Source organism: Canis lupus, chromosome 11 (assembly GCF_003254725.2).
Source record: "Canis lupus dingo isolate Sandy chromosome 11, ASM325472v2, whole genome shotgun sequence".
NCBI lineage: Eukaryota > Metazoa > Chordata > Mammalia > Carnivora > Canidae > Canis > Canis lupus.
The window spans coordinates 35,663,651-35,674,469 of record NC_064253.1 but is presented as its reverse complement, the minus strand read 5'-3'; the positions used below and the strand labels follow the sequence as shown (position 1 = coordinate 35,674,469).

General features: G+C 45.0%; 1 pseudogene; it reads left to right on the top strand.

Moving 5' to 3' along the window:
- The first annotated feature begins 9,775 nt into the window (after positions 1–9,775).
- Positions 9,776–10,345, top strand: LOC125756050 (ferritin light chain-like; annotated as a pseudogene).
- The last annotated feature ends 474 nt before the right edge of the window (positions 10,346–10,819 follow it).

Below are 10,819 nucleotides of genomic sequence, written 5' to 3'. Positions count from 1 at the left end.
GGACTTGGGGCAGACAGGGCTTCCCAAACTCTGTGGTGAAGGATCAGCTGTTGTTTTCTTGCCTGCCCATTGGGGACTGATACCCTGTCACATAAATGTCAAGTCGCTATAAAAGCCTCTAAATGCTTGCATTTCTGTACTTGCCTGCTCAGACTGACGTGGACTGCCTACCACATCCTGAGCAGCTCGGCTAACAGAGACGATGATTGCCTACCAAAGAGCTCCTCTTTTTTCTACTTCACCAAAGGCATCCAGCGTTGCTCAGGATGCCACATGACAACATTCCCCAGCTAAGGATAGGCAAGTAGACACTCCTGTAGACTTTACGGGAAAGTTTCGTAAAGGGAACTGACTCATCTGGGAGACGTTCTCTTCAGTTCCTGCCCCTTTCATGGATGTGAAGCTTGCATTCCAGCAGCCATCTTGCAATCATAAGGCAATATCTGGAGCAAAACACTTGAAGGACCTAGGTCTCTTTTGACCATAAAGCTACTACACCAGCTCTGGACAGCCGGTCTCCAAATTTCCCCTTACAATGAAAGAAAATTAAACTTGTCTGTTGTTGAAGCCACCACAATTTGGGACAACCATCAAGTATATTTTTTATCTGTGTCATAAGTTAACAGGCACTCACCCCTAAACACAACAATTAGGGAAGGACGGATTACTATGGAATTCGGAGAAACTGCCTCTAACACAGCTTGGAGGGAGGGTCAGGGAGAGCTCTTCGAAAGAAAGAAACAATGGCTGAATAAAATCCTAAAGGAGAAGTAGGAAAAGGGATTAATGGGGAAAAGAGCTTCCCAAGACCCCAGATTAAATCCAGTTTATACAAAAAGCAAGAGATGAGAGAGAGTGGGGCCATGGGAAGAGCTCCAAGCAGTTTAGTGTGGCTAGAACCAGAGTGAGAAGAGGGTGTGAGGAGAGAAGAAAGGTGGTGGTCTACCTAAGTACCACTGCCAGGTGGTAGAATGTGGTTGTCATGCGAACAGAAGGTAGACACCTGGCCTTCAAGAAGCCCCTTTCAGCCAAACTCAGGAGATAAACTTTCAGGAGACAGTGTTACAGCTAGAAATCAGATAGCAGTTACTGGTCCTGAGCACATCTCTAACACGGGGAATCGTACTCAGTTTAGTCAAGTCACTCACCCCTTGGGTTCCCATTCCTAAATCTGAGAAACAGACTTCATCATCCAGTGCCACCAACCTCACAAGGGGTTTGTGAACACAGGCTGTGATATCCTACAAGTAAGGAACGTAAAGATGCCATGTTCAAGCCTCTCATTTTACGGGTAAGGCACATGCAGCCCAGAGAAGTCGTCCCAGCTACACAGAGACAGCTGAGCCTGGAATTTAGCTCTTCCAGCAATCAGGCTGTTTTTCTTTCCCTGCAAAGAGCTGAGTGTTATGCACATGAAGTGGATGGTTATTGTTCCTGCCAAAGGGAACACGGCAAAGCAAGATGATAGTTTCTTATTTCAAGAAACCTAGTACTTGAAGGTGCTTGGAATAACACATACTTTTGAAACTAACTAAATATTTGGAGTGTGTCTTCCCATCCTTCCTTTCTGCTCTAAAAGCAAAAACAAGTCTCTGCAATCTGGTGAGGGGGATTGAAGTAGATAAAAGGGAAAATCGAACTCAGTAACCACAGATGTGACAGTGCCCCAGAGTATTTAGACCAGATTCACATCTTTGGAGGTAACTCTTAAGTTTCCACTGAATCACTGAGAAAACACAGCCAACCTCCTTTGGTGACTTCACAGTTGCTCTCTGAAAAGGTCACTGTAATCCACACTCTTCATTCCATAAACTAGCAACCCTGACAGCTCTGTTGGGATGACTGTTATTTGGGGGACTACAGAGAAGATTCATCACCAAATGAAATAATTTAGTAATAACTGTTACTTATGGAAAGGTCGCCTGTATTTTGCTTCATGCTTATAAATACCTTGAGGTACGAGAACTGTGGTCCCCATTTCCTGGATGAGGAAACCAGGCCTGTACCCTTCACTGACTTCCTTCACATCCACTCAATTAGCAAGCCCTGTCGGATCACGCCGTCTCTTCCATGCGTCTTAGTTTTTCCAGTGTTTCCTGGAAAGCCCAGTGCCTTCCACTCTCTTCTCCCTACACGTTCTTGTCCACCCAACACCCTGCATTCCCAGATGTATGTGGGATTTTCTCAGGTATCATGGCACCACTGAAAACTCAAAACATCTAAAAGAGAACTTGTGTTCCCTTGCAAACTCCCCATTTATCTGAACATTTTTCTGGTGAGTCAATTGCCCAAGACCGAACCACACATTCTACATTTTACCCAAAGAGGTCTATTTAGGAATTGAATATACTTTGTACTTCCTACCCTTGCTCATGCTGTTCCCTCCCTCAGGCTCCACTAAAATTCCACCTTTTCTCTGAAATCTTCCCTGATCTTCCCAAAAAGAAGGTGCTTCAACATGTGCAGAAAAATACCCAAACAAAGATGTTCACTACAACACGGCTTCTAATGGAGTGAAAAACCTCTGAAGATTGGATCCAACTGTTGTTTAGGAAAAGACATTAGGGTGTACACATACGATGAAATATCATACAGCCAGTGTGAAGTAGAACAAGGATAAGATATAGCTACATGTCCTGATATAGGTGAGAGCACAATATGTATAATATGATCCTAGTACATAAAAGTGTTTCTATATGCATAAAAATTCTGTAAGTCTACAATAAAATTCTCAATAGTGCCTATCTCTGGGATTAGAAATGGAGAAATAGAAAACTTTACTCTTTTTTACTAAATACATTCCTAATTTATATTAATTTTTGTGGCAGCGAATTACTTTTATAATACAAAACTTTCCCATTTGGGGGAAAAAAGGTTCTCTTTTGAATTGCTATAGCCCATAGTATATACCTGGAAGGTCTGGATATGTCTTACACATCTTTTATCCCCTAGGGCCTGTAGCACATTGCCTCACATGTCAAAAGGTGTCTTAAATTGGGATATTTTCATTGGGTATAAAGCACTGACACAGAAGATTAAATTTAAGAGCCCTGCTTCCTGGCATTTCCCCGTATATACTGTGGATGTTCCTGACACATAAACACACACATAACTCACCACCACCACCTTCACACACACAGGTTGAAACTAAACAAGGCAGAGAATGCATAACCGTTCTTCAAAGGGAAAACTCGTTCGTCAGATTTGGAGAGAGAAGCTAGACCGCTCAGAGATCTAAAATAAGGGGGAATAAATGAGGACGAATTTGTTGACTCTTACTCAGTTCCTGTTTTCTCATGGTTTTAAGGTTTTAAAATGTCTCTGGGAGATACTGTATTATAACCAGGGCCAAAATCTATCACCAAGATAAAAGAAACTGTTTAAAGTGTCAGTGAAGGGATAGGAATATATAGGCTTCTGGATTCACCTCTCCATGCTTGTTTGTTTGTTGGGAGCCAGTGTAAATAATTTAAACTGCTGAGTTATATTCTTGAATATCAGTCATTGTGGCAAGATGTGAAACACAGGCAGCTGGACTGTCTTGTCAAAGGACTTTCTTAAGGACAGGAAATAAGGTGCCAACTGCCCTTTCAGCAGACAGTAGCTGTGACTGCAGGATTCTTTGGAGCCCTGAAGGGACATACCAGAAGCAGAGCTTCAAAACTAGAAATAGAAGTGTCTGGCAGATTGAAAAAGAAAACCAGGCTTTAAAACTGCCCACAGATAGTAGCAAAGTAGTCTCAACAGCCGGACGAGGATATTAGCATATATCATCACCAGTCCTCCCACCCCCAATGGTATTTTTATATGTTACTTCCACTTCTACCGCTCTAGTTCTTGAGGGGCATGAGTTCATCAAAATAACTTTATGTGTTTGTATTCTATGGGAAGACAATACTTAAATATTCTCGTCTATTAGCCATAAGCTTTTATTGATGCCAGCTCTGTGCCTTGTTAGAGTAGAGGGTGGTAAAGAAGAAGGTGGGAACTTCCACCATCAAGGAACTGGGACAAACGTGTAAGAGGGTACAGCTATAAACTTAAGTAGAGTTCATGCTGTGTAAAGTTTCAGGGGATTATTGCATCAGGGAATTTTTAGATGCCTCTTATGAGCCCTGCAGATGCTGAGAACCCTATGGGACACCAAAGAAATAGGAGATGAAACTCAGATGCTATTCTCCAGGATCTTAGCATTCTCTTGGAGAGTGCGAGACTTTCAGTGGGAAATCATGTGAGAAACAGCATAGAATAAAATACTAAATCATGAAGTACAAAGAGAAGTGATAAACTGAGGGTTAAGAAAAAGATGAAAGGTAGCTGAAGGCTTCAGTTCGATTCAATTCTACACACATTCGTGGAATTCCTTAGTACATAGCAGGCATTAGGTAGACACTTGGGAGAAGAGGCTAATAGGACAATTCTGGATAAAATGGATTTCTTCCCCTCAAAGAGCCAATAGTTTAGCAAGGCATACAAGACATATATAAGTAAATACAGCAATACCAGTATGTCTGGACTCTACACACTCAGTCCAACCAGACAGATGAGTTCCATATCACTTAGGAAGGTTTTTGCAATGAAGAAGAAGAAGGAGGGTGAGGGAGAGAAGGAGAAGAACAAGAACAAGAAAGGAAAAAGAGAAAGAAAGAAGAAAGAAAAGAAAGAAAGAAGAAAGAAAGAAAGAAAGAAAGAAAGAAAGAAAGAAAGAAAGAAAGGAAGAAAGGAAAGAAAGAAGGAAGGAAGGAAGGAAGGAAGGAAGGAAGGAAGGAAGGAAGGGAACAAGGAAAAGAGAAAGGAAGGGAAGACCTTGAATAAGAATGGCTTAAACCATAAGAAATTTGCCATGCACATAACTTTAGGTCCTGAGGTAAAATGATCCCAGACAGATGTTATGTCCCACTCTCTGCCCTACTGTCCTTGTTATTGACTTCTTTCTCTTTTCTTTCTTTTCTTTTCTTCTCTTTTTTCTTCTCTTTTCTTTCTTTCTTTCTTTCTTTCTTTCTTTCTTTCTTTCTTTCTTTCTTTCTTTCTTTCTTTTTCTCTCTCTCTCTTTCTTTCTTTCTTCCTTCTAAAGCTATTTCCACCTGGACAGTAAGATGGTTGCAGCAGTTCTAGGCATCTCTTCCAGAGATGACACTAAGAAGAAAATAGAGAATAGCTGTGTTTAGAAGTTTCTCTCCCAGAAGACCCGCAGCAGACTTTTGCTCACATTGCATTGGCCAAAGTCAAGGACCTGTGGATCTGTGACCTATACAATCACCTGTGAGGAGCTGGAGCCTGTGCTAGACATTATCCATAAGACAAAGTCCCCCTCCTTAAAAATCTCATTCACAACATGGGGAAACAGTAACATAATAACCAGTTACAGGACCATGAGCTCTCAGAACACTCAAGAGTACAGGGCGCCTGGGTGATCCAGTGGCTTAAGCATCCAACTCTTAGTTTCTGCTAGGGTCATGATCTCATGGGTCATGAGATTGAGCCCCAAATTTGACTCCACACCCAGCAGGAAGTCTGCTTGAAGATTCTCTCCCTCTGCCGCTTCCCCTGCTCATGCTTGCTCTCTAGCTCTCTTTCAAATAAATAAAAAAATACATACATGCATACATACATACATACATACATTTTTTTAAGAGTGGTATTAGGCTGGAATGATGAGTAGAAGAACGAAGAAGAAAACTCATAGGACAGTTAAACTAGCTGGCAGAAGAGGAGGGATTATAGGCAGTGAGAGTAAGTTCTAAGACTAGAGGCAGAATCTGAGTCTTGACCAGATCACATTCTAAGCACTGTCATAGTGCAAGATGACCAGTACCTAGTGAACTGGCTGGAACATACTAACCCTTCAATAAATGCCAGCCTGATGTCTAAACAAATGAATATGGAGTCTGAAAACCAGCAGGCAGTTTTGATCTTCTGGTGGGAAGACCGAGGTCTTTCATGCTGTGCACAGGGGTTAGAACTTCATTTTGAAGATTATGGGAAGCTGCGGGATGTTTTAAGGGCAAGGATGGCACGATCACATTTTGGATTTGTCAAAGACCATTCTTGCTAGAGTATGGTCAAAGAAAGACTAGAGGCAGCATAGTAGGTCAGCAAGAATCTGCACAATCAGTCCAAAGCAGATCAGAGAGACCAGTTACCACCACCCAATGGTGAGTCTACCACACAGAAAACCACACAGATCTCTTTTCTTGGCCTTGCTGGGCCTTAGGTATAGTTGTGATGAAATTTCCTTATGACCTATTAGCATCTCCTCCTAAAAGAGAACCCTCTTGATAGTTAAAACAGACAAAAGCCAATTATTATTTGGCCAGCTTCTGGAACAAGGTATTATATTTATATCAGGACTTTTTTTAACGTGTGATTTCTTTTAAGTGCCTATATAGATTGAGCATAGGATTAGCTGAGAGATTTCCTGCCTCCTTAAAGGACGCACCCAATCAGCTCTTCCCTGCCTGCTTCCTGCGGGGGGGGGGGGGGGGGGGGGGGGCACACACACACAGCTCACTCCCAGAGACCAATTGCTGTGGGCTGTTGTTGCCTCAACTATTAAAAAAAAAAAAAAAGGCAAGGGGAAATCAAAACCTGATTTAGCCTCAGGGAGTTGTTGAGGGTGAAGAACATTCTGTCTGCTAGGTGCTCTGAACTCTTCAAAAGAGTGAAGAAGGTGTATTATTCATGCAAGACAGTGTTTTTCACTCTCCTCACTGGGGAGACCCTTGCTGGGGAGTGGAGAAGATGGAGCACTGACCCTCCCACCCTCTCTGCACACTCTCAGCCCTTGCTCAGCCTCGGAGACTCGCAGGGAGGGAGGCAGGAAGGGGACATGTTGCCTGCAGCCCAGCCCTGAGAGAGGAGAAGCCCATGGCAGGTGTACAGCAGGCAGTCGCAGAGGAAGCCCCCGGCCCCCAGCCAGCTGTGCTCTGGGCCAGGCTCAGAGGCTGCCTGCTGCAGCCCAGCTTCTCCCCGGGACAGAGAGCCCCCGCAACAAGCCGCCCCCCTCCACCTTCACATCAGCCCCCTCTCAAACCCTAGGTCAGACCTTGAAGCCCACTAGTAATGAATCACTGGGACTAGAACCAGTCCAGCCAATGCACACTTGCCGGGGTAGTCATCAGGGTTTTTATCCATCTTGCATATTGGCCTGTTTTTCCTTCTGGCTACAGTCACCACCCAAATAGGATAGAGAGAGCAAAATAGTACAATCCACCCAAGATCACATTTCCCTCTCCACCTCTGCCTCCACTGGCTGCTGGAAAACAAATGCTCAGAAAGGCTGCCCTGGCGCTCTGGCCCTCAGCAGAGATGCCAGGCACGGGGGGACCCCGCGCGGCCCCAGCTGCCCGGGCCTCGGGCGCCCCTGGCCGCCTCAGAGGAGCTCGCACTGCCACAGCAGCCCGGCCTTGGACACACAGCCACACCGGGGCTTCGGCCTTCAGAAGCCCGTGCAGGGGCCAACAGAGCCCATGTTTTCGCCTTGAGGCAAAGACCTCTGGGTGAAAAATGTCCTTGGAGAGAAGATGGCCTGTGTCTATATTTTTCCAGAGGGAGCAGAAGGCCCGATGTCCTCCGTGGCGCTGACAAGAGGACAACAGTGGGCCTCCAGCTCCGGGACAAGCAGCCTCCACACACACACACACACACACACACACACACACACACACACACGCAAGCACAGCCCACCCCCCCACCCCCCACCCCCACACCCCCCGCCTTCCTGATTACGGAGAGGAATTTGATGATCTGTTTTTGTGGGCGCCCCATAATGGTTTGGGGGCATTTCCCAGTTTGTTTCTTCTTCGGGACAATTGTTGGATCTGCTCAGAAGGGAGCCTTGCCGGGATATTCAATATCATGCATTTGTTGCTTTAAAAATACCAGTGCCCCAGCAAGAGAAGGTCATGTACTTCTTATTGGCACGTGTCCCCAGACGCGGTGTTTTCTTTGTCTTGGAGAATCGCTTAGGTTTAATGGGTGTTGCATACAAAGAATGATGGGAATTTGGTGATCATTTCAAAAAAAATAAATAAATACATAAATACATTAAAAAAAAACAGGAGAAATTAAAAAAAACAAAAAAACAAAAAAAACAAAACCCAGGCCATCCTCGGTTCTTGCACTGGACCCCAACAGGCCACTCAGAAGGGCTCTCCTCTTCCCTCAGGAAAGCCTTTGGTGGCACCAAGGACCTCGGGTTGCGTTCCGTGTGACAGAAGCCATCCCGTAACGCCCGGGGCCTCTTCTTCTCCCCGTGAGCCACATGAGCAAGTTCACTCCACCTGTCCCACGGGCTGCCTTCGGGCACACCCTCTCCAGTCCTGTTCCGGTGCCCCGTGAATTCCAGGAAGTGATTTCAATGAGGTTGTTTCTGGAGATCCCCCCACAGAGGTAGGAAATTCGTTCCACAGTGGTTTTCTCCTAAAATGTCCCGGCTGATACTTAATCTCAGTAAGTCACATTAGATCCAAGAAAACAAGGTAATGATTATTGCAGAAATTGAAGAGTAGGGTGTTCCTAATGATCACTGTGTTCTTCACCCTCAGGCAACCTGTTCTTCCTGTACCTGCTTTGGGGTATGTCAACTGGTGGGAGGGCTCCATCCTACTTTTTTTTTTTTCTCCATCCTACATTTGACAGGGGGCTTAACATTGATCCCTAAAGGGCCCTGAACATTCCACCCCCGGCTTTAGTTTGCCTGGCCTATACATCCTATTTTCTTTTCTTTTTGGCTTTTTTTTTTTTAAGAAAAAAAATTGGGCTCTCCTCTGGGGAGCCCAATACAGTACTTGATTCAAGGGCCCGGGGATCACACCTGAGCCGAAGGCAGACGCTCAGTCACTGAACCACGCAGGCGTCCCCCTCTTTTTAGCTTTTCAAGGCAATCCTGGAAGCACATCCTTCAGCAAGATCTGCTTATCCTCCCAGCTCAAGCTCTTTAAGGAAAAGGAGCCTGGCCTCATTCACCTCTCTATTCCCAGCACTTGGCACACCATAAATACAATGATAGGACTAGCTACCACTTAGTGACTACTTCACCTTGCACCAAGCACTTTGTAAATATTATCTCTTGCCATTAAATATGTTGAAGTGAATTTAACTGACCCACATCGCAGGAACGGCATTTATTTAAGGGAGCAGGGTAGTAACTCAGATGTGGAATCGGGGAAGCTTCTATTCAAATCCTGACTTTGTCACACACTGGTCACTTGAAATTGGAAACTCTGGGCCTGCGTTTTCTCAAGTTTAAATTGGAGTAAATAATATCTGCCCTGCTTGCTCCATAGGGCTGTTTGGAAGAAAATACAAAGAAATGTTTGTGAGATAATTTTTGTAAGTCCTAACTTGTTCTTTTTAAATCTAAATGTCCTTACAAATCTAGTGGTATGTTCTTTTTAAATCTAAATGTCCTTACAAATCTAGTGGTATCAACAGCCAGATTACACAGTGGGGGTGTCACAGCTTATGAGGAGGTATGGTATGAAGAGAGGTCGTATTTCCCAAAATATCTTCCCCACTGACCTATCATAAATTATTCCCTCTCATCTGGCTTGTAATTCCCACAACCAGCATGAGTAATAGCATGGACAGCAAAAGAAGTTGTTGCCAAGTCACTGTATTAGTTATCTGTTGCCCTGTAACAAATTAGCCCCAAACCAAGAGCACCTGGCAGTCCATCCATCTGTCTCTTGCTTCGACAGTGTTTAGACAGAACAGACCCCAGGACACCCCTTTTATCAGCCTCCAACCACCCTCCAACTTTTATTCCAGTTGCAACCTTTGGAGCCATGTTCTCAGCTTCCCTCTGCCTCCAGAACCAGTCATCACCCTATTTTGAGCTCAGCTCATTACAGATCAACCATGAGCTCCCAGATCATCAAAATGATTCCACCGAAGTGGAGGCCACTATCAGCTGCCTGGTCAACATGCATCTGGTGGCCTCATACACCTACCTCTCTCTGGGCCTCTATTTTGACCCTGACAATGTGGCTCTGGAGGACGAGAGCCACCTCTTCTGCTAGTTGGCTGAGGAGAAGCACATGGGCACTAAGTGTATCATGAAGATGTAAAACCAGTGCAGTGGCCACATCCTCTTCCCGGATGTTCAGACGCCATCCCAAGATGAGTGGGGTAAAACCCTGGGTGCCATGGAAGCTCCCCTGGTTCTAGAGAAGAACCCGAACCTGGTCCTTTCAGATCTGCATGTCCTGACTTCTGCCCATGGAGACCGACATCTCTGTGACTTCACGGAGAACCACTTCCTATATAAGGAGGTAAAACTCATCAAGAAGGTGGAGACCACCTGACTCAGCTCTGCAGGCTGGTAGCCCCCAGACTGGGCTAGGTAATATCTCTTTGAAGAGCTCACCTTCAAGTATGCCCAGGAGCCTCTGAATCCCAGCAGCCTTTGAGGGGCCCCTCCATCATCCTCCTGGTGCCAGGGTTTGTACCTGAGCCTTTCCCTGCAACCCTAGGAAGCTTTTTTTTTTTTTTTTTAAGATTTTATTTATTTATCCATCACACACACACACACACACACACACACACACACACACAGAGACACAGGCAGAGGGAGAAGCAGGCTCCATGCAGGGAGCCCGATGTGGGACTCGATCCTGTGACTCCAGGATCACGCACTGAGCCAAAAGCAGATGTTAAACTGCTGAGCCACCCAGGTGCTCTAGGAAGCTTTCTAACCACGCTGGAGCTATCTCCTAAGCCATAGACCAAATGGAAACAATAAAGCTTTTTGCAGCAAAAAACTCCAACAAACAAACAACAACAAATTAGCCCAAAATGTTAAGTGGCTTAAATCAAC